General features: G+C 38.0%; 1 non-coding gene across 1 annotated transcript; it reads right to left on the reverse strand.

Moving 5' to 3' along the window:
• Positions 1-10,635: 10,635 nt before the first annotated feature.
• Positions 10,636-10,742, reverse strand: LOC120252193. Its single transcript, XR_005533735.1, has one exon. It is a non-coding gene; the product is annotated as a small nucleolar RNA R71 (small nucleolar RNA).
• Between the last annotated feature and the right edge of the window lie 14,095 nt (positions 10,743-24,837).

Genomic DNA, 24,837 nt, shown 5'->3' on the forward strand with positions numbered 1-24,837 from the left:
AATCGTTTCACGTTCAAATCCCTCTATTATTCTTTCTAACTAATGCATTAATGTGTCGTGGAGATCCTTCAATACATGTTTCCAAATCTAAGGTCAACCCTGGCTAACATTATACATGTCCCAGAGAAGAAATTGAACAATATCTCAAACCTCACACTCGTATAGAATCGCAATGAGTTCTAGGGATTGTAATTGATAAATCCTATTCCTAGATGTAGACCTAACCCTTTGTCCAGGTGGAAGGTCCTTAGTCATAATTAAGCCCTAGGTGCTGAAATCAGTTCAACACTTCACTCCGTTTGCTCTGCAACTAAGCACCAGTGGAAGGTCATCCCTTAGCCCATTCACTCTACTATGACCGCAAAGAACACGAGAGAATGGAGGTAAGATAAGTCACAACGGATGGGAAAGGAGACGCTCCACTACCTCTCGCTCACTCACAAGGATTACCCAGGTGAACTCTCAACCCTAGTGTCACTCTAATGGAGCATTCAATCAATCAAGCATTCAAGATTGGAACTCAAATAAAACATCAATTAATGAAAGCATAATAACAAGGTTTAATGAAACAAATACATCCTAGGGTTCACAAATCCAAGTACCCACTAGGGGGCTTAGCTCTCAATGGAACTAGTTACAATCAATGAAATTGAATGTAAAAACAAGTAATCCATAGAAAACCCCCACGGTAGTCATGTCGATGGTCTTGTAGAGTGGCCTCATCCTCTTCAAAGGTCCCATTGTCAAGCCTAGGGCACACCTCACCGAATCGGTTCCGATGAAAGCTCCCCCAATAACCTTCTTCCAAGTGGAGTGTGGTGTTGAAGCCAGAGAACCACTCCAAAAGCCTTGCCAAAACCCCTCTAAACCCTAGCCACAGGCCTCTCTCAAGTTGGAGAAAGAATGGAGAAAAGAATGCTGAAATCGTGGCTGAAATCGGCCTGGATTACAATGCACCTCCTCGTATTCTAGTTTGGCACATCCATTTGGAGCGGCACAAAGGCAGTCACACTCGAGCATTCCGACTTATGCACATAGAACAAGAGCTCCACCAACTTTCCAATCATTGAAGAAGCAAGTGATCCACAACTTGAACGCGTGCCCGTTTGCGTTACTCTGATGAAAGTATGGATTCGGGAAGCTATTCAGGTCAGATACTGTAGCAACACGGTAGCAAGTACTATAGCAGCACTGTTCACAGACAACCAAGAAAATAGGAGTTTAGAGGATCCACACGGGCGTGCAGAAATTATCCACGCCTGTGTGGAAATTCCGCACGGGTGCATGAAACATCCACGCCCGTGTAGTCTCCCGATTCCAACCCTATTTAAAGCCGAATCAGCACCGATTTTAGTATCTTTTTTCTCCATCTTTTCCCCAACTTGAGAGAGGGCTTCGGCTAGGGTTTTGAGGGGTATTGGCTAGGGTTTTGGGGAGGTTCTACGGCTCCGACATCGTCATTCCTTAGGGAGAAGGTTGGTAGGGGAGCTTCCGTCGAGGCGTATCCTATACCGGACGAGGGAATCCTTGGACGATGAGTAGAGGACTTTCTACAAGACCATCGACACGACCATCGAGGGGTTTTCTATGGATTCATTGCTTTTACATTCTATTTCTTTGATTGTACTTAGCTCCATGGAGAGCTAAACCCCTAGTGGGTACTTGGGTATTTGTGAACCCTAGGATGTATTTGTTTCTTTTTAACTCTTTATTATGCTTTCAATAAATTGATGTTTATTGTGAGTTCCAACCCTTGAATGCTTGATTGTATGAACATTTCCCCTAGAGTGACACTAGAGTTGAGAGTTCTTGTTAGTAACCTCGTGAGTGAGTGACACCTACAGTGTTGAGACAAAGCTAGGGGTGGAGAGGGTTGAGAGGGTGAGTCAAGAAGTCAAAGCAGTCATCGCTTTCCCCTCCAGCGTGATAGATTCTACCTCCGTTCTCGAGGTTCTTTGCGGTCATAATAGAGTAAAATGGTCTAAGGGATGAACTTCCGTCTGGGGCTTAGTTGCACGTGCATCGGTAGGAAGTGTTGAGGGTGATCTTAGTATCTAGGGCTCAATTGTGGTTAGGGACCTTCCACCTGGACCAAAGGGTTATTTCTATAATTAGGAAGAGATTTATCACTTGGAATCCCTAGAGCTCATTGCAACTATATACGAGTGCGAGGTGTTGAGATTGTTCGATTTCTCCTCCGGGGCGTGTATAGAGTTAGGCATAGTCGACCTTAGATTTGGGACTATGTAATTAAGGATTTCCACGACTCACCATTGCATTGATTATGAAGCATAATAGAGGGTTCTTGCACTTGAAACAATTATCCTAGGCGGAGCATTATCCGGGTACCCCATCTTTATCGATTGCCTTATCCCCTTCTTTACTTTTGCTCTCTTACTTGTTGCTTTTATTGTTGAGAATTGAATCATCGTCACACTCATCATCATTGATCTTTCACATAGGTAAGAATCGAATTAAGTATTTTTATTCCCTACTCCATGTGGATTCGATACCCGCTCACCCTGGATTATTACTTCGCAAACCCATGCACTTGCTGGATATATGCAAGGGGACCTTGTCAAGTATGTTCCTCCAAACTAGATATTGCAAAGCTACTTCCTTTAAACCAAAAATCTACTTGTCGGGGTGGAATATTTGTTGGAGACTCCAACTATCTTACCTTTGGCCTCCAAGGAAACAATTTGGGTTGGGAATTGTCCAAGCTTTGCACAAGTGGGTCATTGGATGGCTTCAATCTCCTACCCACATCTCTTCCAAACCCAAAATCTCTTTCTTGAAATTTATGAGTTGATCAATCCCAAAGAGGGGTGCTCGTTCCATTACCTTAGGATTTACTTCTTCTTCAATTTCAACTTGAAAGCAATCTGTCTTCGCCGACCCTCCTTGTATCATTTCTTGCTCACAAATATACTGTCCATTCAAACAATCCTCACATTGAATAAAAGGTTCTTCTTGCATCCCCTCAATTTCGGCAACATCATACTCCTTCCGCCCAACTTCTTCATTGCCAATCACTACCACATCATCCCTATAAGGAACTTGAATTGCTTTTATCAAATGCTTGTTATTCCTCGGAAAAGTGTGTCAAGTATCCCTCCTAATTAATGCTCAAGGTTTTTTTATAGGACACTTCATGACATCTTAGTGCGGTCTCCATATTTTGGACGCACACATCGGATGCTTCAATAAAGTTATCTAATACTCTTTGCAACTGAAGTGCATCCTCTCTGAGTATCTTACCCATTTGACATTCCTCTTAAGGTGCTTCCCAACATTGTCCATCACTATGCCACAAGAAGTTTGGGTAACCCTTTTCAATTGGATGATTTGTGTTGCAACAATGAATTCTTTGTTTTTATGAAGCAATAATTCTATCGACTTGTTCACTCAGAACTTCAACTCGAGAATACAGAGCTATGAGCGGATCAATCATCATTTAAACTCCTTGCAAGAAAAGTAAGACATGATAAAAGAAAACAAATGAGAATGATGGAAGAATAAGAAAGTATGAAATATAATGAATAATAAATAGCTAAAATAGCAAAGTGCAAAGTGCTTCTAAAATGCTTATTCCCCGGTAATGTCTCCAAAAACTTGACAACGCCACTTGTGTATGTCCCGCAAGTGCACAGGTTTGTCAAAGTAATAAATCAAAGATGACTGGGTATCATATCCATAAGGAATAGTGAATAGAAACACAACGATAGCTATCTAACTATGATGAGAATATATTGATGTTATGATGAACGAGAATTATATAAAAAGAGATAAAAGAAATAAGAACGAGAGGCACAATAAAATTGAGAGATAAGGCAATTGATATAAATGGGGTACCCGGATATTGTTCCGCCTAGGACAATCGTTTCAAGTCCAAACCCTCTATTATGCTTTCTAACTAATGCATTAATGAGTCGTGGAGATTCTTTAATACATGGTCCCAAATCTAAGGTCAACCATGCACTCGTATAGAATCGCAATGAGGTCTAGGGATTCCAAGTTATAAATCCTCTTCCTAGATGTAGACCTAACCCTTTGGTACATGTGGAAGGTCCCTAGTGACAATTAAGCCCTAGGTGCTAAAATCACTTCAATGCTTCACTCCGTTGATTCTGAAACTAAGCCACAGCGGAAGGTTATCCCTTAGCCCATTCACTCTACTATGAACTTAAAGAACTAGACGAAATGGAGGTAGGATAAGTCACACCAGAGGGAAAAGGGGACGCTATGCTTCCACTCTACTCACCCTCTCAACCCTCTTCAATCTAGCTTTGTCTAACTCACGTGGTGTGTCACTCACTCACATGGATTACCAAGGTAAACTCTCAACCCTAGTGTTACTCTAAGGGAGCATTCAATCAATCAAGCATTCAATATTGGAACTCAAATAAAACATCAATTAATGAAAGCATAATAACAAGGTTTAATGAAATAAATACATCCTAGGGTTCACAAATCCAAGTACCCACTAGGGGGTTTAGCTCTCCATGGAGCTAGTTACAATCAATGAAATCGAATGTAAAAACAAGTAATTCATAGAAAACCCCCTCGGTAGTCGTGTTGATGGTCTTGTGGAGTGGCCTCGTCTTCTCCAAAGGCCCCCTTGTCAAACCTAGGGCACACCTCACCGAATTGGTGCCGACGAAAGCTCCCCCAATAATCTTCTTGCAAGTGGAGTGCGGTGTTGAAGCCGGAGAACCACTCTAAAAGCCTTGCCAAAACCCCTCTAAACCTTAGCCGCAGCCCTCTCTCAAGTTGGGGAAAGAATGGAGAAAAGAATGCTAAAATCCGGGCTAAAATCGGCCTTAAATAGGGCTGGAATCGGGAATCCACACGCCCATGTGGGCTCCCATGTTGATTTTTCGCACGGGCGTGTGGAATTTCCACACGCCCGTGTGGATTCTTTGTTTTACTCCTTCTTCGGCCGGCTGTGGACAGTATCTGCTACAGTGTTTGCTACATTGCACTGCTACAATACTGACCCGAAACACTCCCGAATCTATGTTTTTATAAAGGTAACGTAAACAGGAACACGTTTATGCCATATATCGCTTTGCTTCTTCAATAAATGGACACTTGGTGGAGACCTTGCTATACATGCACAAGCCATAATGCTTGAATGTGACTACCCTTGTGCCCCTCCAAATCGGTGTGCTAACTTGAATATAAGCAGGTTGGCACACATTCTCGTATCTTAAACCCGACTTATGTCTTCGCGTTTGAACCTTCTCAAGAATTCCTCCAAATGGTGCATTCATGATCTACATTGGCTTCTTTCTCTAACCTTCGGCTTCACAACCCTATATGCATGAAAGTAACATAAATGCACACATATTAGTGTTAAAACCCGATTAAAGTAATGCTCATCATAAGGAAAGAATATTTCGTATTCTTATCACACAAGCACTTATCAGACATTCCCAAAAGAAAATATATGATTAGGGTTTTAATTGAAAAATATGAGACATTACAAAAAGAAAACATAGGATTATTATTTTCACTCAAAAATAGTTGACATTCCTAAAAAAACATAAGATTATGGTTTGGATTAAAAAATAGCCAGCATTCCAAAAAGAAAACAATGGAGTAGGATACTGATTGAAAAATATGCGGCATTCTACAAAGCAAACAATGGATTAGGGTTTTGATTAAACATTAGCAGATATTCCCAAAACAAAAGATAGGATAAGGGTTTTGATTCAAAAAAATATGAGATATTCTGAAAAGAAAAACATGGCATTAGGGTTTTGATTCTGAGCCCGAAAAAAATAGGACACATTCCCAAAAAGAAAAACATAGGATTAATGATTTGATTAAAAAAATAGCGAGACAATCACGAAAAGAAAACATAGGGTTCGAAAAAGAAAAACATAGGGTTTTCATTCCAAACTAGTGAGACATTTCCAAAAGAAAACATAAGATTATTGTTTGATTAAAAAATAGGAGGCATTCTGACATAGGGATTCAGATTTTTTTATTCAAAAAAATACCGAGACATTCCAAAAAAATAAAAACATCATATTAGGGTTTTGATCGAAAAAAATATAAGATATTTTGAAAAAGAAACAAAAGGATTCGGGGTTTTTGATTGAAAAAAATAGCATTATAATGTTTTCTTTTGAAAATGTCTCCTTTTTTTCAAAAATATGAGATATTTTGAAAAGAAAGCATAAGATTAGGATTAGCATTTTGTTTGAAAAATAGGAGACATTACTATAAGAATAGTATTAGAGTTTTGATTCAAAAATAGTAGACATTCGGAATGGAAAACATAGGATTAAGGTTTTGATTGAAAAATATGAGACATTTTGGAAAAAGAAAACATAGGATCGGGGGTTTTTGAATAAAAAAAAATATGATACATTACTATAAGAAAACAAAAAAATTAGGGTTTTGAATGAAAAATAGGAAACATTACTATAAGAAAATATAGTATTGGGATTTTGATTAAAAAATAGTAGATATTCTGGAAAGAAAACATAGAATTAGTGTTTTGATTGAAAAATATGAGACATTTCGAAAAGAAAACATAGAATTACGGTTTTTAATAAAAAATATGATACATTAATATAAGAAAACATAGAATTAGGGTTTTTGAGTGAAAAATAGGAGACATTACTATAACAAAATATAGAATTGGGGTTTTAATTAAAAAATAGTAGACATTTTGGAAAGGAAACATAGTATTAGGGTATTGATTGAAAAAATATGAGACATTTCAAAAAAAGACACAGGATTGGGGTTTTGAATGAAAAATAGGAGACATTACTCTAAGCAAACATAGGATTAAGGTTTTGATTCAAAAATAGCAGACATTTCAAAAAGAAAAGAAAGCATTAGGTTTTTTATTGAAAAATTGGAGACATTCCCAAAAGAAAACATAGATAAGGGTTTTGATTCAAAACCAATAAATAGGAGACATTAAGAAAAAAAAATATAGGATTCGGCTTTTTATTAAAAAATGGGGGCATTCCAAAGGAAAACATAAGATTAGATTTTTGATTGAAAAATATGATACATTCCTAAACGAAATTTTATGATTAGAGGTTTTATTCAAAACTAGAAGGCATTCCGAAAAGAAAACATAGGATTAGGACATTTCCAAATCAAAACCATAATCAAAACTCTACTATTTTTCAATCCAAACCCTAATCCTTTGTTTACTTTTCAAAATGTATCATTTTTTCAATCAAAACCCAAATTCTATCTTTGGTATGAAAATCTCTGTTCTTTTTTATCAAAACCCTAATCCGATATTTTCTTTTCGGAATGTCTCATATTGTTTCTTTTCGTAATGTGAACTACTTAATAGTTCTGAATCCAAACCGTAACCTATGTTTTCTTATAGTAATGTCTCCTATTTTTCTTTCTGAAATAATAGGTATGTTTTCTTAATGTCTCTAATTTATCAGTAATGTTATGTTTTCTTTTCTGGAATATCTACTATTTTATAATGGAAAAACTAATCCTAATAGGAGACATTCCTAGTTTTGAATTAAAACCCAAAACCGTATCTTTTGGTTTAGAATTCTGAAATATTTTTAGTTTTTAATCAAAACTGAAAAAATAGATGGCATTTTTTATTCAAATATACTATTTTGATTCAAATATAGTAGGCAGTTATGAAATAAAACATATGATTAGGGTTTTGATTGAAAATAAGAAACATTATTATATAAAACATCAGATTAGGGTTTTGATTAAAAACTGATAAATAGGAGACATAAGAAAAGAAAACTTAGGATTGGGGTTTTGTTTGCAAAATAGGAGACATTCAGAAAAGAAAACATAGGATTAGGGGTTTCATTCAAATATAGTAGGCATTACGTGTAGAAAACATAGGATTATGGTTTTTATTAAAACATAGCATGCATTTTAAAAAGAAAACATAGGTTTAGCATTATGACTGAAAAATAGGAGACATTACTATAAGAAAACTTGAGATTATGGTTTTGATTAAAATCCAAAAAATAAAGGACATTTCCAAAAGAAAACATAGGAGTAGGGTTTTGATTCAAAAATAACAGACATTTCCAAAAGAAAACATAGGATTAGTGTTTTGATTACAAAGTAGGGGACATTCCGAAAAGAAAAAATAATTAATGGTTTGATTAAAAAATAGGAGACATTACCAAAAGAAAACTTAGGATTAGTGATAAGTGCTTGTGTACTAGTAATATGAAGTATTGTTTTTTTACATTGAGAATTACTTTTCTCGGATATTATCGCTCATATATGTGTATTTGTGCACTTTTGTGCATATACGGTAGTGTAGACAATAGTGCATGAAAGGAGCCAAAAGTAGACCGTGGATGCACCTTGTTGATGAAATCTTGTAGTGAACAAATGCAATGACACAAGTTGTGCTCAAAGACATGTGAATGTGTGCCAACCTCCATTGTGCTCAAGCAAATACATGGTTTGGAGGGGCACAAAGACTGTCACATTCGCGTGTTCTGACTTGTGCAAAGCTAGCGAGATTTTCGTCAATGTGATTGTTATTGAAGATGCAACATGATCTCTGCATGGATGTCTTTGTAGAAAATCACCATAGTAAATCCCTATAGCGAGTTATTGTTCATAGATCCATGAAAGCACATTTCCTAGAGATTCACATGGGCATGTGGAAATTCCACACGCCCATATGGATGCTCGATTCCAACCCTATTTAAGTCACGATTTCAGCGTTTGAGGGATCATTTGCCCATCTTTATCTCATCTTTGGGCGCTCATGACTAGGGGTTGAAGAGGCTTTGGCAAGTCTTTTTGGAGTGGTTCTATAGCCTTCAACACTTGTATTCCTTTCGGAAGATAGTTATTGGGGAAGCTTTTACGCTGACATCGATACAGCGAGGTGTGCCCTAGGCTTGACGAGGAAACCTTTGGAGAAGACGAGGCTACTCCATAAGACCAGCGATACGGACTACAAGGGGGTTTTACTTATGGATTGCATGTTTTTACTTTCGATTTCATTATTGATTGTATCTTGCTCCATGGAGAGCTAAACACCTAGTGGGTGGTGGGACATGTAAACCCAAGGATGATTTTGTTTCATTGACCTTTTATTATGTTTTTTTAATTGATGTTCTAATTGAGTTCCAATCTTGAATGATTCTTGAAGTGATTTTCCATTAGAGTGACACTAGGGTTGAGAATCCATCTTGGTAATCCTTGTGGATGAGTGACACAACATGAGGGCTAGATAAAGCTAGATTTTAGAGGGTTGAGAGGTTGAGTCGAGAGGTAGTGGAACATCCCCTTTCCTTTCCGGTGTGATTTATCCTACCTTCATGTTCCAAGAGTTCTTTGCGGTCATAATAGAGTGAAGTGCTAAGAGAAGAACTCCGCTAAGGTTTAGTTGGGCAAGCGACGGATAGAAGCGTTGCAGTAATTCTTCGTGCTATGGCTTAATTGAGACTAGGGGTCTTTCGCCTGGACCAAAGGTTTAGATCTAGAGTAGTGAATAGGGTTTTATCACATGGAGTCCCTAGAGCTTTTAAGCGAGCCTTGCAGGTGTGAGGTGCTAAGATTGAATGATTTCTCCGCCGGGGCATAGTGTAGGGTTAGTCAAGGTTGACATTAGGGTTTAGGGACTATGTGTTTTAGGGATTTCCACAACTCATTAGACATTGGTTGGGAGACATAATAATTGGTCTTACACTTGAAGCAATATTCCTAGAGGCGAGTAATGTTCGAGGTGCCCCACTTTCTATTGATTGCCTTTCTTCTCATTTTATTGCATCTCTCTTTCTTGTTTTCTTTATTTCTTTTTCACATTGATATTGTTCACACCACCTTCGAATCATCGTCATTCTAATTATATAACAATTATAGTGTTTTTCGATCACTATTCACTGTGGATATGACTACCCACTCACTAGTGTAATTATTACTTGACAACCCGTGCACTTGCGAGTACACACGCAGGGATGTGTCAAGTTTTTGAGTATCGATTATCAGGGGAATATACGTTTTGGAAACACTTTGCACTTAGCTATTTTAGCTATTCATCACTTGTTCTATTTCACAATTTCTTATTCTTCCATCGTTCTGATTTGTCTTTACTTCTTTGGTTGCAGCTCCAGGTTATGATTTGAGGAAACCCTTCGACATTTGTTGAAGGTGATCTGCGAACTTGAGCGAACACTTTGTAGAAGGGAAAAGAACACCATGCAAGAACAGTTGAATCAAGTTGAGATAGAAGATGAAGGAGTCATATAATACTGAGCGGGGACGGAATGAGTAGCAAAGGACACTGTCAGATTATGCCAGACCCAAAGTTCTTATCATACAATCTAGTATTATGCAGCCACTGATAATGGCTCCAAATTTTGAGCTTAAGCCAGGCTTCATCCAAATTTTACAACAGTCCGCATAGTTTTATGGTTTGGCCGATGAGGATCCAAACAATCATATTGAGAAATTCTTGAAAGAGTATGACATGCTTAAGATTAATGGTGTCACGAATGATGCCATCAAGTTGAGGCCCTTCAATTTTTCCTTTAAAGGGAGAAGCGAAGCAATGGCTACATTCATTACCTAGAGAATCAATCACTACATGGGTGGAGATGGTAGAAGATTTTTCTTGACCCGATATTTCCTCCAAGAAAATACATTAAACTTAGGAATGAAATATCCTCTTTTATGTAAATGGTATTGGAGTCTCTATTTGAGACATAGGATAGGTTCAACGAGCTCCCGTGGAAATGTCCTCAACATGGATTCCCTAAGTGGAAGATCATTCAGACTTTCCATAATGGTTTGAACACAAGCACAAAACGAGTTACTTGATCTTTGCGTCAGAAAGTACCTTTGGGAAGCAAGACCCACGAAGAAGGCGACATCTCATTGAAGGAATAACTATGAGCGAGTTATCGTTGGAATGGAAGGGACGAGAAAAGAAGGTAGCCAGACTTCATGAGATTGATACATTTCACCTTATTGGAGGCCCGATGTTGAGTCGTTGAGCAAGAAGGTAGACACCTCTAACTTCTCCTAGAGTGGCAACTATGATGAGTTTTCAGCTGGTGTGGGGAGGACATGCTCCATCTGATTGCCGATTTCTATTGGTGATACATACTTGATGGAACAAGTGGATTTTGTGGGTAACGCAATGAGAGGCCAATGGAATCCATGTAGCAACACCTACAATCCGGGGTGGAGGAGCACTGAAAATTTCATGAAGTAGTCAAGAACATGAAGAATATGGCACCATCGGGTTAGTAACAACAACAAGCCCCAAAAACATGAAGAATCGAGTTTTCGGGGTTGGAAAACCCAGATGACTAACCTAGAAAAGGCCTTGAACAAGTTCATTCGATCATCGGATATAAGATTTCAATCGGTTGAGGCCACACTTAGCAATCACACTGCATCATTGCACAACTTGGAGAACCAAGTAGGCCAAATTGCGAAGTTACTCTCAGAAAGACCTTAAGGTAATTTGCCTAGCAACACAGAAACCAACCCAATAGAACATGTGAAGGAGATCACTTTGAGAAGTGGTCATGAAGTTAAGTGTAGGGCTCGGAATGAGTAGACCAGTGCGAAGCACTCGAGGTCGTGGATGTTAAGGAAATAGCAAAATAAAAGGGGGTGACACCCCCACCCTACAAGCCAAGAATCACTTATCCTTCAAGATTGAAGAATGACCAAAATCAATATCCCATTTGTGGAGGCGTTATCTCAAATGCCTCGCTATGCAAAATTTCTCAAGGACCTCTTGACCAACAAGAGAAAGTTGGAGGAGAGTGTATCTGTGATCTTAGATGCTTCATGTTCGGTGGTGTTGCAAAAGAATATGCTAAACAAGAAGAAGTACCCTGGAAGCTTTATCATCCCATGCAACATTGGCAGATTCAAAAGGTAGCATCAATGTCATGCCTTAGACATTCTTCTAGTCTCTAGGCTTGGGAGAGCCTAGGCCCACTCGAATGACACTTCAATTGGCAAACCAAACGGTGAGAAATCCAAGGGGCATCATTGAAGATGTACTTGTGAAAGTTGATAAGTACATATTTCCTGATGACTTTGTAGTGTTAGATGTTGATGAGGATGTTGATATTCCGTTGATACTTAGGAGGCCGTTCTTGCACACTTCCAAGGCTCTTACTGACATGGATGGCTGGGAGTTAACTTAATGAGTTGGTGATGACAAGTTAACATACCGCCTCATTGAAGCCATGAGACATTCTCTTGATTTTGATGATACTCTTTACTTTCTTGACACTACCGATGAGTTAATTGATTAACACATGTAGAAAATGATGTGTCTGGACACATATGAAGGGGTGCTAGATCAAAAAGTGGAGAACAAAGAAGTCTTATCACTTGGTCTAGAGGATAAGATGCAACCTACCCCGGAGATCATGAAGAGGATTATCCAAAACTTGAAGCGAGCAAGGAGATGCCACAAGAAGCGCCCATAGGCTAATGGGGATGTGCAAGCTTGAATTAAAAATGACAAACCCTTGTGTGGTAACAAGCTCGATAACTCTCCCACTACCTTTAAAAGATTATGTTCATCATGCTTTTAAGTTATCGGTAAGAGGAAAACTGTATTTATAGAGCCCCCATAAGGTAAGAAGAGAGTCGTCAAGCTTAGTGACGTATAACAAGCGCTTCTTTGTAGGCAACCCAAGTCTTTAATGTTTTTAGGTTTTAGTTTAGTGTTTGCATGAATAAGAGCTTTACTATTGGTGTCTTGATTTTAAATGCTATTGCTGTGTTTTTCTCATGTATCATTAGTGTTTTCGTTGGCTTAATTGTTATTAGTGAAGTTTATTAGTCGTTTGAGCGTGTTTTCCATGATTATGCAGTCGAGTTGTTCATAGTATAAAGTAGGCTCTATATGTGTATAAAGTGTGCAAAAAAATTTTTACTGCAGTACAGTGATATTTTTGGAAGTCATCCGAGAGAAGACACACGCCCGTGTGGAATTTCCACGCCAGCGTGTGTTTTCATTTAGAGCTCATCCCGAGAGGACACAAGGGTGTGTTTCTACACCTGCGAATGACCTTGTGACGGTCACACGCCCATGGGTAATTTCCACATGGGCGTGTCATTCTCTAGAGAGTCTCAGAATCCATCCCGAGAAGACACGGGGGCATGCGAGTGCCCTGTCGATACTCTTGTGAAGATCCACACCGGTGTGGAATTTCCCAGCAGGGCGTGTGAAACACTTAAAAAGAAATTCTCGGGAGTAGAGAGAAGCCACGAGGGGCGTATGGGTGCCCATGTGGATCGCACTGAGCATGGGGAATTTTCACATGGTTGTGTGGATGTGTTCAGAGGCCATCCTGAGAGCACACAGGGGCGTGTGTTTACCCCTGTGAGCGTTTCTGTGGGAGTCACATGGGCGTGGGAAATTTCCACACGCCCGTGTGGATATATAAAACTTCAAAGGCTGCGATTTCTCTTTATAACCCTCTCCTCATTTCCCCAACCCTCTCACTGTCTATTTATAAAGTCCTAGAGTTTTTTTCCGGCCGCATTCAAAGCTTTTCATCTCTATTTTGTCGGTAAGCCCTCGTTCTTTTTCTTCACGCCAATCTTGATTTAATTTGGTTAAACTAGTGAATGTTGTTTCATTTCCATGTGTAAATGGTTGGTGCATGCATTAGAGTTGTTCTTATAGTGATATTCTCATGTATTTTTGTGATTTTTTGGCATAGTGGTCATGTGGCTTTTTACGCCCGTGGATCCACATGGGTGTGTGGAATTTTCACACGGCCGTGTGGATTTCGTAGTATTGTTACATTAGTGTCTTTTATCAATTTTCTTTTTAAATTCTTACGGGACATGGCCCCTGGACAAAAGAAACAAACCAGCAAGCATCCCAAAGAGCATTCCCTCGAGCCGGATCATATGAAGTTCGTTATTCGTGAGCACCAGGCTCGGTTTGAGTTACTTTTGAAGTGAAAGTTCAGTCAGACACGATTCCCGGACTTGAGTGCGCTCGGGGAGGTTCAGTTAGCTGATGATATGGCAGATGAGGTTGAGGAGCTCCTTACCGTAGGCAGTTGCCATAGATTGTTGTCTGTTTGTGATCATGCAATTCGTATGCTGACATTGAAGGTGTTAGCATCTTTCGAATTTGACCGCTCGTACTCCAGCTTTGATAGCATTAACGCCATCCAATTCAGAGCCTTCGGACAGTATCATAGTATGAGTATCACTCAGTTTTCAGTCCGTTTGGGTTAATATGATGAGGCTTTCGTCACTATAGAGGAGTATAAGCAGTTACTGACTGATTACCCAGGCAGTCTGACACCGTAGCATGCTTACAAGGCGTTGTGTGGCCAGGGTCAGTATGAGATAGGGGTATCGAAAGTGATGTGTCTCTCCTGGCTGAGCTACAAATATATTGACGCCATTCTAAGCAGTATAGTGAATAGTCATGGTGACTACCGGGTGTACTCGAGTCGATAGGAGTCATTATATTTATATTCTATGGTATAGAGCACATCGATCAAAAATTAAACACATCCTAGCGAGCACTTCACGCCATCGAGGGATAGTATGCGAGGATCGGCGTCCTCTTCTCAGTCCCTACATCATTAAACTCATCATTGGGATGGGTTTGATAGAGCGTCGACGGGGGACCCGAGAAGATGATCGTACGTGTTCCTATGGGCATAGAGACGATGAGATTGATGAGGATGGAGCGCAGCTATTGGCTTGGAATGTATGTACCCTATTACACTCGCTCGAGGAGATAGGCGAGGGAGGAGGTGACACCTGCCGAGGGTCTCACCTATTCTAGAGCCACAAGAGGGAGTAGATACACGCTGAGGCACCACCGAAGCACAGGAGCCACCACTAGCCCTGATTTTCTGTCTGACTCGAGCCCATGATCATTTTAAGAGGCTCGAGAGTGCTGTGGGGGTGCTAGAGGTAGGCTTGGCTGAGGTTCGTGCGATACAGTCTGCAAACCACATGGAGGTTATGGCGCGTCTCGACGTTCTACATCAGCTACTAGAGCGAGACGTGACTTCTCCGTTCGTGTTGAGACCCCATAAACCTTAGGCATCACCAGCACCACCATCACCAGTTCCAATAGCACTAATTGATCCACTAGCATCAGTATCTTCTCTAGAAGCAGCAGAAGAGCAGACAACAGATGACACAGACACTTGAGGCATCTCTACTTTAGTTTTTTCATTTGTTTTTGTATTTTTATTTCTGCATTTATGTTAGACTTGTATCACTTAGAAAAGATTCTCCTTCTGAGTTTATCTTTTGTTTTCATTGTCTCGAGTGTATTTCATTTTCATATCTTTATAGACTCGAGTTTTATTTTATTTTGTTTTTGTCGAGCTTTATTATACCCCCTTGTGTATACGTTCAGATCGTCTGGTGAGTATGGAAATTGAGGAATAGTCATAGACACGGTCATTGTGATTTTTGCACAGCCGTCGTGTGTACTCCACAACCCATTGGAACTCAACTCTCAAGGAATATAGCTCTATCAAACATACCATTAGGAGATCAGTGGAGTATTGTTTCAATTGCCCACCTCTACATATGTTTTTGATTGCTTTATATTTTATTTTGCTTGCATGCGTACATTGAGGACAATGTACATCTTAAGTGTGGAGGAGAGTTCACATTACACATGTTCTCTACTTATACGTTGATTGTGCATGGTCATGTAGCCAATGGCAGTGCACCTTAGTTGCAATGGTTGTATTCTTAAGTTTAGGAGAATTTTCAACATTGAATGTTCTCATGCTCTAGTTTCTACATGAATTTTTAGGAATTTTTGCCCGATTGAAACTTATTGCACTACTCGCTCATTAAACCTTGTGAAAACTTAAGTTCAATATTTAAGGGACTAGTTTAGCCATTTCTTGTTTTAGTTTCTTTGAAAAAAAAGAAAGAAAAATAGTTGAATGAAAAGAAAAAAAATTAAGTTTGTTTTGTTTGTGTAGTGGGGGTGGAAAGAGCTACCACCTATGAAGTATGAATCTAATCTCTTAAGTCGGATACTAGTTATGCCCTAATGAGAGAAAGAGCTATTTCATGGAATGAGTGAAAGCTTCTACCCCGGTAGAAAGAGCTACCACCTTAAAAGTGTGAAAGCCACCTTAGGGGCGGTTTGGAAAGGGCTACTTTAGAGGATGTGTGAAGCTACTACCATCTCTTTTCTTTTTTTTTCCATATATAAATAAGTCCTTTGTACTTAGAGCCTTGAGGAGTATACATTGGGTTGACTTGAGTGAGTCTACACACACTTACATGATAACAGGTTTGTTATCCTTTTTTATTCAAGTTTTAAGCTAGAGCATTGATTTTTCTTATTCGTTGTTGAAACTTTTCCTTACTTGTGGAATACTTCCTTTGCATGCTTGTGGTGAACCTAAGGCCAATAACTTTCAATTTTCCTTCTTATGTACTTTAATGTTTTATTTTGCTTGAGGACAAGCAAAATCTTAAGTGTGAGAGAGTTTGATAAGTACTTGTGTACTAATAATATGACAAGGTCCCCTTGCTTATATCCCGCAAGTGCACGGGCTTGTCGAAGTAATAATCCCGGGTAAGCGGGGTCGAATCCACAGGGAGTATGGAGTGAAAATACTTAATTTGATACTTAGCTATGTGGAATATCAATAGTGATAAGTGTGAAATTGATTCAATTCTCAACAATTAAAAGCAACAAGTAAGACAGCAAAAGTAAAGAGGAGGTAAGGCAATCGATAAAGATGGGGTACTCGGATGATGCTTCACCTAGGATAATCGCTTCAGGTGCAAGAACTCTCTATTATGCTTCCTAATCAATGCAATGGTGAGTCGTGGAAATCCTTACATACATAGTCCCAAATCTAAGGTCAACTATGCCTAACTCTATATATGTCCCGGAGGAGAAATCGAACAATCTCAACACCTCGCTCTATTGTGACCACAAAGAACTCTTGGAACATTGAGGTAGAATTAATCACACCGGAGGGAAAAGGGGACGCTCCGCTACTTCTCGGCTCACCCTCTCGACCCTTTCTAATCTTGCTTTATCTAACACTTATGGTGTGTCACTCACTCACAAGGATTACCAATGTAGACTCTCAACCCTAGTGTCACTCTAATGGAGAAATTATTCCACAAGCATTCAAGATTGGAACTCAATTAAAGACATCAATTAAGGAAAGCATAATAAAAGGTTAATGAAACAAATACATCCTAGGGTTCACAAATCCAAGTACCCACAAGGAGGTTTAGCTCTCCATGGAGCAAGAGACAATCAATAATGAAATTGAAAGTAAAAATATGCAATCCATAGTAAAACCCACTTAGTATTCGCGGTGATGGTCTTGTGGAGTAGCCTCGTCCTCTCCAAAAGTCCCTTTGTCAAGCCTAGGGCACACCTCATCCGATCGGTGCTAACGAAAGCTCCCTCAATAAATATCTTCCAAGAGAAACGCGGTGTCGAAGCCGTAGAACCACTCCAAAAGGCTTGCCAAAGCCTCTATAAACCCTAGCCCCCGGCCTCCCAAACGTTGGAGAAAAGATAGAAGAAAGGATGAAAGATTGATCCCCAAATTGGTAGAAGTCGCAGCTTTATAAAGGGCTGGCATCGGCCATCCACAAGTGCAAGTGGAATTTTCACACGCTCATGTGGATTTCTGGAAATATGATGTTCTCTGGGCTATGAACAGTAACTGCTACAGTACGTTCCTGCGTTGCTGCTGCAATGCCCTGCTACAATACTTCACCAAAATACTCCCGAATCCACACTTTTCATCAAGGCAACAAAAACACGCACACGTCTATGCCGTAGATCACATTGCTTCTTCAATAAAATGCCATATTAATGAAGATCTTGCTAACATTGTACAAGTCAGAATACACAAATGTGACTGCCTTTGTGCCCCTCCAAACCATGTAATTGCTTGAGCACATGGAGGTTGACACACATTCACGTATCTTCGATTACGACTTGTGTCTTCACATTTGTTCACTCCAAGACTTCATCAATAAAGTACAATGTTGGTCTACTTTGGCTTTTTTCATTTCTATTTGGCTTCACAATCCTTCATGCACGAAAGTTCATAAATACACATGTATTAGCGCTAAAATCTGATAAAATTATTGCTCATCGTAAGAAAAAAATTCTTCGTATTACTAATACGTAAGCACTTATCAAACTCCCTCACACTTAAGCTTTTGCTTGTCCTCATGCAAAAAATAAAACAGTAAAGCATAGAAGAAGGAAATATTGAAAGTGCTTGGCCTTAGGTACACTAAAGCATGCAAGGGAAGCATTCTACAAGGGAAATTTCAACACTAAATACGAAAAGAATCATTGCTCTAGCTAAAAACTTGAATAAAAAAGGACAACAAACCCAAAATCATGTAAGTGTCTGAACTCACTCAAAGCAACCCAAAATATACTCCTCAAAGTTCTAATCATGTAGTACCTTCACACATTCTCTAAGGTACCCATTTACCGAAGCGGCCACTAAGGTGACTTTCACATTTTTAAGGTGGTAGCTCTTTCTACCGGGGTAGTAGCTTTTACTCATCCTATGAGATAGCTCTTTCTCTCATCAGGGCATAACTAGTATCCGACTTATCATAGTAGCTTCATACTTCATAGGTGGTTGCTTTTTCCGCCCCCAATGCATAACTAAATCAATTTTTTTAGCACAAATAACACAAGAAATAGCACTAATTAGTCCCTTAAACATCGAACCTGAGTTTCCAAAAGAGTTTAATGAGCGAGTAGTACAACAATTGTGAATCGGGCAAATATTCCTAAAACTCAAAGTAAAAACTAGAGCATGAGAACATTCAATGTTAAAAATTTTCCTAACCTCAAGAATACAATCATTGCAACTAAGGTGAACCACCATTGGCTACGTGAGCATGCACAATCAAAGTATAAGTATAAAGGACATGTGTAAAGCGAACTCTCCCCCACACTTAAGATCAAGGCACGGAAGGATTTGTAGTTGTATTGTAGACGACCACAATTGCATTTGATTGAAAGTAGTGACGGACTTTCAAACCTAAGGCATCTTATTGTTTGAGTAAAGAGCAAAAGAAATGCATTTGTGCATGGGTGAAACAGTTGAGACTTCCTGATGGTTTTGCATCAAACATAGCACATTATGTAAATGAAGCCCAAAGCCAATTATATGGGATGAAAAGTTATGATTGTCATGTATTCATGCAATGATTGCTTCCGATCGCATTTCGGGGTCTTTTGCCCAATTCAATTTGGGATGTGATTACTGAACTATCTCATTTCTTTAGAGATATTTGTTCAACTAAAATCCGTATCGATCATATGATATTTTTGGAAGGAAATATCGTTGAAACAATTTGTAAGATGGAAAAAATCTTTCCTCCGGGGTTTTTTTGATAGCATGGAACATTTACCAATACACCTACCATATGAGGCTAAGGTGGGTGGGCCTGCACAATATCGCTGGATGTATCCATTTGAGAGGTAATATATTCTTTTATCTTTAGGGTATATCATGTAGTTGACATGCATTTAATATATGGCTCCTATCAATGCTCCTATAAAGAAGGTGAAAAATTTGGCATGTGTTGAGGGATCCATTTATGAGGCATATGTAATTGAAGAAATTTCATTTTTTTGCTCATTATATTTTGAACTTAATGTGGAAACAAACTTGAATCATGTTCCACGTAATGATGATGGTGGTGATATGGAACCAATGGGACGTCTATCAATTTTCACACATCTCGGACGATTTCTTGGTGCCAAGCCATTATTTCGATAACTAAAAGATGATGAGTACTATGCTGCAGAATTATATGTTCTAATGAATTGCGTGGAGGTCACCCCCTACATTGAGTAAGCTTTATGTGTGAGTGTTTTTCTTATGGTTTATATTATAATTAAGCTAACATTAATGCTTTCATAATAATAGCATTTTTGATGAAATGGTTAAAGGAGATTCTCCTAATATAAGAGAAGCTGAACTAGAGAAAGTGTGAAATACAAGATTTTGCACAATGGTTCAAAAATTATGTAAGTTCTCTTTGTGAATTTAATAAATGTAATATATTTTTATATCTTAATAATTGCGCACTAATTTTTTTGCATTGTGCTACAATAGGTTCAGATTCATAGAGATGAAATTGATGATCGCTCTTATTGAGATTTCTTATGGCTCTGGCTCATAGAGTACAATGTTACAAAGGATACTTTGTAAATGGTTTCAAGTTCCATACAAAGGAATATGGGGAAACCAAAAACAATGAATAGTGGGGTACTTGTGAAAGGGAGTTGCTACAATGACTATGACCATGACTTTTATGGCATTTTCATAGATGTTATTGAGTTGGAATATTTTGGTGCTGGACATAGGGTTGTACTTTTCAAATGCCAATGGTTTGATACAGACAAAGGAGTAAGAGTACACTCTACTCATGGCCTTATTGAAATGTAAACACACTTCACTTTTTTCGAGTGGTGAGCCATTCATTTGATTTGCACAAGCTACACAAGTTTATTATATAGTGGTTATCCCTCAACTTTAAAAGAAAGACGAGATTGGTGGGCAGTATTTAAAACAAAGGCCAGGAGCACTTTTAATTTTTCTCCTATTGAAGCTGATATAGAAAATGAGAATGATCTTAATAGAGGGGTATATCAAGAAACTCAAGTATATTTTCCAAATCATGTTACTCTTTCAGAAGAACTAGATGACCATGCAGTTCTAGTTGATGGTGAATTTGAGGAGGTGAATCCGTCAATAATGGTCGATGATGGCGAAGATGGCGATGATGGGTCTAAAGGAGAAGATGAATATATTGATGATAGTAATGATGAAAATGACATTGAAGATGAATTGCAACATGAAGACAATGAGCTTGCATCCTCTGGTGATGATTAGTCATACTGTTAATACTTTCTCAATAATTAGAGAATAATATTGTATTTTTGGATATTTTGCTTACTATGTATTGTGTTGCTATTTTCATATCTTGCTTCTTTTATGAGTTTTGTAAAACTACAAATTATGCTTTTAATATTTGCATTCAATATGTTCATTTTTTCATATCTAACTTTCAAATATATAGTTAGCATCCCAGCCTTTGTTGTTGTTTATGGCTGTCTCATGTTTTGATCTTTATTTCGAACACGTGGTTCCTCAATCGGCACTTCTGGAGAAGCACGAAGTGGAACAAGGTAAAGGTAGTATAGAGGTAAAGTGGCATTCTTCTTCATTTATGCTATGCAATGCCGCAAAGGTCTACTAGAACATTATTAGGTCGGCTTTTGGCTCCCATTATTCAATCATCTAATGAGGCACCCACTCACCTCCTGGCGTAGATAAATTCCTTCCCACTGCTTCCTGATCATAGCCCTCACCTCTCTCTAACCCCATTCTGCAGGCGACTTTTGATGGGTGAAAATGATGGATCTACTAAATCTAGCAGTAGAGGGCCCAGCGTGACCACCCTACCCTCTAAATCTGGGATGGATCAGAGTGCATTTGACACCAATATAAATGAAGAGTAATCTCTAACAAGTGTAAGTACACATGCTCCTTTATACTATTTCAATTTGTAAATTGTTTCTTGTTTTGTTTCGTCGAAGACAGTCGTACTTTATACGATGCACTATGTGTTAGTGTTTTCGTTGAGAAGTCGCTAAACGATAGCGCATACTGCATTATACACTTTCTAAAGGTCCCTACTATATGGAGAAAAAGTTCCTAGTGATCTGAAAAGAACTGACATGTGGAAGAGCATTTCAGATATTAATTTTATTATGGAAAATTGCTTTTGTTGTTTACTTAATTTATGAAAATTGGTAATAATCTCTTTCGTGAGCATTGTAAAATGGAACCTTTGAACATAACTCGCAAAATCAAAATGCGTCTGAGTAAGACCGGGACAAATACGATTATGGATATGGCATGGATGAGAGGATGAAGGCAATGAAAGAAGTCGTGCTACTAACATTAAAAGAATTCAAAGAATGGAAAGGGAGTGGACTGGCAAAGGATGTGGGATGCTTTGCATTGATAATGAATGGGGAAATAAAGTATGCACGCAATCCAAATTCGAAAAGTAAAAGGCAAAACCGCTTAACAGAGAAAGAAAGAAGTATCATAGGCTACCTCGGGTGGTCTACGCACCTTTTGGCCGCCTGGGCGGTATGAAGTTGGTATGTATTTATAATTTATAAATATCATGTGATATCTTATTAATACTTGAAGGATCTTTCTAAAGATAGGTTCATCTCAATTGTATTATATGGAATGGAACAAAAGTAGGTTATTAATAAAATATCTAAATTATATATTATAATAAAATTCTCATTTAACATGGCATGAATAGTGATAGTAATTTCCTGTTAATGATGAGTAACACCACCTGTAAAGTTTCAAGTAAAATCACTTAAAATGCTTAATAATCTTTGTTTAATGTTTGATTTTAATACTTATTCTTATATTCAAATTTTTTCAATTTCAAAGTCACGTATGTACGAATATCTTAAAATAAAGATATAATTACTTTTATAACTTTTCTAATTAAAATGGCTTATGTAACTATATACATTTATATTTATTAGATTAGTAAATGAGTAAGCTTCTGGGCTGGTACTGATTATGAGTGCATTATAAAAAAGAAGTAGGAGCCACACAATAATATTAATTAATAAAGCTACCAAATAATTAAAATACTACTACTTCCTGCGTTAGCTGAAATAAAAATATTTGCTCTTTGTTTTCCATTGTTGTGCAAGAAGGTTTGTTTGGATTGGTTGGTGGGCCTTTGAGTACTTTTGCACATTTTGAGTTTAATTAAAATAAAGTTCTAAAATGTGATCGAATGACAAAGAACATGGACGGGATGCTTTGAGAAAGTGGACATTATTTAAATATTAGTCTATTCACCTACAAGGACCAAGCCTCACGTATACTTTCCTTTCTCGTTAGTACATTAATCACTCCAAAAATGCTGCACCGTAAATGAAAAATTAGAAGTGAAGTGCTATGCTATTGCGGGTGTCATTTTCGAAAATGAAGTGCTTTCTCGCTCATGTGCCAAATTGTTAGTACTTATAACTGAACAATCTTATTTGGTTTTATTTCAAGCGGCCTCCCACACTCTCTTAAATTAAAATACATGTACGAGAAGATAGGTAGGAGGTAGGAGTATCTCGTAAATTTTCGTGCCACACATGCCAAGCCGTGAGAGTGATAGAATTTATAGACAACATGGCAAGAGTTGTTAATGTAAGGGAATTTGAGTCATTTTCATTTTTAATTGCCATCATTAACGCTTTGATCTCACAAGTGTGATGGAAAATGGCTGCTTTTATATATGGGTTTTCTTGGTTATAATGTTAATTTTTGCTCACCATTGTTTAAGTGTATTAGATGTTATCGTATGATAGCCATGCCAGTTAATGAGTTTTCCTTTTTATCATTCATTTTTATTGTAAAGGAGTTATAAATGTTAATATTTACTTTAAACGCGTGTTATAGGAAAAAGTATACTGCTTCATTGATCGACAAATAGGTGATGATATCTCATCCAATCCAAGTTTCGGCGATGGTCAGTCGTGGTATGGCGACGCAATTGGGGACTGAAAGTCACGAGGCTGCGTGTATATGGTTTTGGGAGCAAGGTGGTGACCTGTGAGACGCTTTGTTTTAGCGCGGCAGACCACGTTGTCCTTCCACATCTAATCTCGACCAACAGGTGGACCTTCAACCTATCAACTTTTGCAAACAAATGAAATCTATGCTACAAACCCATCAACTCTATGGAGAAAAGCTGGAGAATTTAGGAAAGTATGGCAGCTCGACATTCATTAAGGTCAAGCGATAGTTACAAAGTAAATTGACAAAATCTTGGAGTTGGTGGAATGCGTCATCCAACATTATTCTCTGCAAAGCAAGCCAATCAGAATTAATTCAAGGGATGCCACTACCGGAGATGGTGGAGAAGATGCATAGGTAGATGGAGATGGCTTTCAAAAAGGTGTTGTTAACATTTGTTTTGTTGGAGTACTTTTAAAACTATTTTCACATTTTTGGTGATTGCTTGCAACTTTAACTTCATATACTTTACATGTGTTGTTGGATTGTAGTATGAATTTATGTGTTGTTGTGAACAAGTGATTGTATTATGGTTTGTAGGATAGTTAAATGGATATGATATTATGTTTATATTATGTGCAATATATAGTTTAATGTGCAAAAATATGTATGTATAATGAATTAATAATAGTATTCTCAACGGAAAGTATGTCATTTACCACGAAATCACAATTATTACCGACGGAGCAATTAATTTTTGGTGAATATAAAATACATTTACCGACGGAATTCCTAAATTTTAATATTTATTACCGACGAAACAATACGATAACAAATTATAGTAATGATATTATACTTCACCGACTAATAACAATATTTGCTCCGACGGAACTATAATTTTTACAGACAAATAGTATTAAATTAATATACTAATCGAAAAACTTTCTTCCGATAGAAAAGCTTTCTTCACCGACATATTCTTCATTGTAACATTATTTTTAGCGACGAAAACAATACCTTTTTACCGATAGAAATTTACCTTTTACTGACGGAATTATCATAACTTAATATTTTTCACTGACGGAAACAATATTTTTTACCGACAAATACATTCCATTAGTGACGAACAAACACTCGACAAAAAATTAATTAAATTTTTTATATTTAAATAATTATTACCAACGGAAATTTAATCATTACTCATCACATAGTTCTCGCCGGTAATTATTTATTTTTACCGATGTAATTTATTATTACCGACGAAGAGCATTACCGATATGAGATTTAG

Source organism: Dioscorea cayenensis, chromosome 20 (genome assembly GCF_009730915.1).
Source record: "Dioscorea cayenensis subsp. rotundata cultivar TDr96_F1 chromosome 20, TDr96_F1_v2_PseudoChromosome.rev07_lg8_w22 25.fasta, whole genome shotgun sequence".
Taxonomy (NCBI): domain Eukaryota; kingdom Viridiplantae; phylum Streptophyta; class Magnoliopsida; order Dioscoreales; family Dioscoreaceae; genus Dioscorea; species Dioscorea cayenensis.